The sequence below is a fragment of the Hippopotamus amphibius genome, chromosome 8 (assembly GCF_030028045.1).
Source record: "Hippopotamus amphibius kiboko isolate mHipAmp2 chromosome 8, mHipAmp2.hap2, whole genome shotgun sequence".
In the NCBI taxonomy this organism is placed as follows: Eukaryota; Metazoa; Chordata; class Mammalia; order Artiodactyla; family Hippopotamidae; genus Hippopotamus; species Hippopotamus amphibius.
Genome location: NC_080193.1, coordinates 75,010,282 through 75,013,673, shown reverse-complemented (window position 1 = coordinate 75,013,673; position 3,392 = coordinate 75,010,282).

The window sequence follows — 3,392 nt, the reverse complement described above, 5'->3', positions numbered from 1 at the left end:
GTGATGCTATCCGAGCTCTCAAACAAAAGTTTAAAGGGAAGGTCCCACAGAGAGATGAGGAGGAGAGTATGGCTTTGGCTCTTCAACCCCAGTGTTTTCTGCACAAAAGGCAATCAACCTTAACTCTCCCAGCCCCACTCTCAGTGGCAGGAGCCTCTGACCAATTTGGCTTCTCCTTCCACAGGGACAGCAGAGAGTTTCATGCTAAGCATGTGCTCATCTCTGACTGTGGCCCTGGAGAGGTGAAACCTGGAGAGGTGTGTCATCTTCATGGCAAGTGCTGCATTCTTGAGTAGCTTCTGAGGGCAAGGAAAGATCTTGTCAGTATCTCACACCATCCTGTTTAGTCACAGAATGGTCCAATATGTGGCTTCCAGCCCCCAGATCTAGTTTATAGAAAGTCCTCCTATGAACTGAGCTGAAGACTGTCATCTCTTAACTTCTCCCCAGTGACCCCGGGGCAACATGAATTATTGAATTAAGTGAAGGATACAGAACTCACTTAAGACTAAGCATTTCCTTGGAAGCATTGGATGTTATATTTAAAAGGGCCAGAAGTAAACATAACTAGGATCCATTTATATAGATTCAACGGTCTTAAAAAAGATCACATGCAGCCAGTGTTTACCTACAGGGCAGCAAAAACAGCCAACACTGCAATTAATTATTTAAGCAATAGCATCTCTGAGTTGCTTAAGTAATATGTATGGTATTTTGCCATGGAAACTACTCTTGTTTTGAATATTATTAAAAATCTATCAAGCTGCAGTAGTGGACTTCTGGTTGAAAATTGTACTGGGCTAACAGCCCCCGAGACAGCCTTTCCCAATTTACTACTAAAATTCCTGTTGAAGATGAAAGACTAGGAGTACGGTGACTTGGCTGTGGTCTGGCTGGTCATGGGGACCCTTGGGTAAAAGGATATCTCCAGAGGGGACAGCTGTGCCTGCTCAGAGTCAGATGAGATGCCATTTCTTATATGTGTATTAGTTTCCTGTGGCTGCTATAACAAATGACCGCAAACTGAGTGGCTTTAAAAAAAAAACCCACACTACAAATAGCTCATTTTCATTCCTTTTTATGGCTAGGGTCTGTCATACACCGTGAAGTAAATCAGAAAGAGAAAAACAAATACCATATGCTAATGCATATATATGGAATCTAGAAAAATGTTACTGATGAACCTAGTTGCAGAGCAGGAATAGAGATGCAGACATAGAGAATGGACTTGAGGACACCAGGGGTTCGGGGGAAGGGGAAGCTGGGATGTAGTGAGAGTAGCACTGACATATACACACTACCAAATGTAAAATAGATAGCTAGTGCGAAGCTGCTACAGAGCACAGGGAGATCAGCTTGATGCTCTGTGAAGACCTGAAGGGGTGGGATAGGGAGGTTGGGAGGAAGGCTCAAGAGGGAAGGGATATGGGGATATATATATACATACAGCTGATTCACTTTGCTGTACAGCAGCAACTAACACAATACTGTAAAGCAATTATACTCCAATAAAGATGAAAAAAAAAAGAATAAAGGAAGATATTACAAAAAAAACCCCAAACCACAAATGTATTATATTACAGTTCTGGAGGGCCGTCCTAAAATAGGTCAGCAGGACTGTGTTCCTTCTGGATGCTCTAGAAGAGACTCTGCTTTCCTGCCTTTCCAGTTTCTAGAGGCCACTGGCTTTCTTAGCTTGTTTGTGACCCCTTCCTCCATCTTTCAGCAGCGTAGAATCTTCAAATTTCTCTCGCTCTCTTTCTCTCTCTCTCTTATCTTTGCCTCTGTTTTTCACATCTCCTCCTCTGACTCTCCTGCTTCCCTCTCATAAGGACTCTTGTGATTGCATTGATTCCAGCCAACAATCCAGGTTAATCCCTTCATCTCAAAACCTTCGCCTTAATCACATCTGCAAAGTCCCTTTTTGCCATTTAAGGTCACATATTTACAGATTTGGGGGATCAGGTCATGGGCATCTTTTGGGGGGTTTATTATTCAGCCCAATACATGCAGGTTCACATCTCCTGTTCTGGAACCATCAGGATCTGCTGGGAATGGGCTCAGTGAAGCTCAGCCCCATGGGACCCTTAACAGCCCCCCAGGACCAGTCTAGCCCCTTCTGCCTTTAGGTCCTCTCTTCTCATCTTACATCCCTGACTCAGCCCCACCCACTTGCCTGCCTTGAGTGTGACAGCCTCTTTCCTGCCTCTGTGTTCTCATAGATACCTCTATGAGAACATGCCCACGGCCCTTCTACACTGGATGGGCCCACACTCGATGGGCCCACACTCCCCCGCAGAATCCTCTTGCTTTGGGCCCCAGCCCTGCCCAAGCCCTGCTGAATTGGGGGACAGTGTCAAGGTAATAAAGAGACTCAAGGTGCTTCTTGATCTAACGAATAACCCCTCTGTCTCATCAAAGTCACACATAAAATTTGTATAATTGCTTCTTGCTAAATGAAACACTCTCTGTGACTTCTTACGAGCCATTTCTGCCTTTGGAATCCTATTGGGATTTCAAATGCATCAATGAGTTTAATCAAGGGACTGGAGAGACTGCTCGCTGCTGGGGCGCCGTCACCTGCAGGCGACATTGTTCTGACTATGAATCGTTATCTGAGGCCTAGTTGCTGATTATTGAATCGGCATTTATCAAAGTATTTCTAAATTGCCACACCCCTCAAAGATTCTCTCAGGAGGCTGGATTACAAAATGGTGAAGCTTGTTTATTCCAGTGGTCTGGCTTTAAGCTGTAATAAAATGAGAGTTGCTGTGCAGGATGCTCGGGGAGGAACACAGGGATGGAAACCAGCATCAGTGGGAAAACCAGCTTCAGTGCAAAATGGTCCAGGTGCTCTCAGTGTTGGTGGGGCTGACTTCTCCATCAGGCATAAGGGGAGCCTTGCTCAAAGCTCACCATACTTCAAGAGGCCCACAAAAATGTTTCAATGTCTTTTGAAATGAGAAGAAAATAAACTTTTACGGTCAAAGATATTTTAAGTTTTTTTTCCTTACATCAGAAATAAATGAAATTTTTTAGGGCCTGGATTAGTTTGCCTGGGATGTCATAACAAAGTGTCACCATCTGGGTGACTTACTCAACAGACATTTATTTTCTCACAGTTCTGGAAGTCCAAGGTCAACGTGTCAGCAGGGTTGGTTTCTCTGAGACCTCCCTCCTTGGCTTGTAGACGGCCGTCTTCTCGCTGCCTCTTCACATGGTCTTTCCTCTGTGAGCACTCACATCCCTGGTGTCTCTGTGTGTCCTAATCTCTTGTTATAAGGACACAGGTCAGATAGGATTAGGGACACCCTCGTGGCCTTATTTTACCTTAATTACTTCATTAAAAGCTTTATCTCCAAATACAGTCAGATTCTGACATCCTGGGGGTT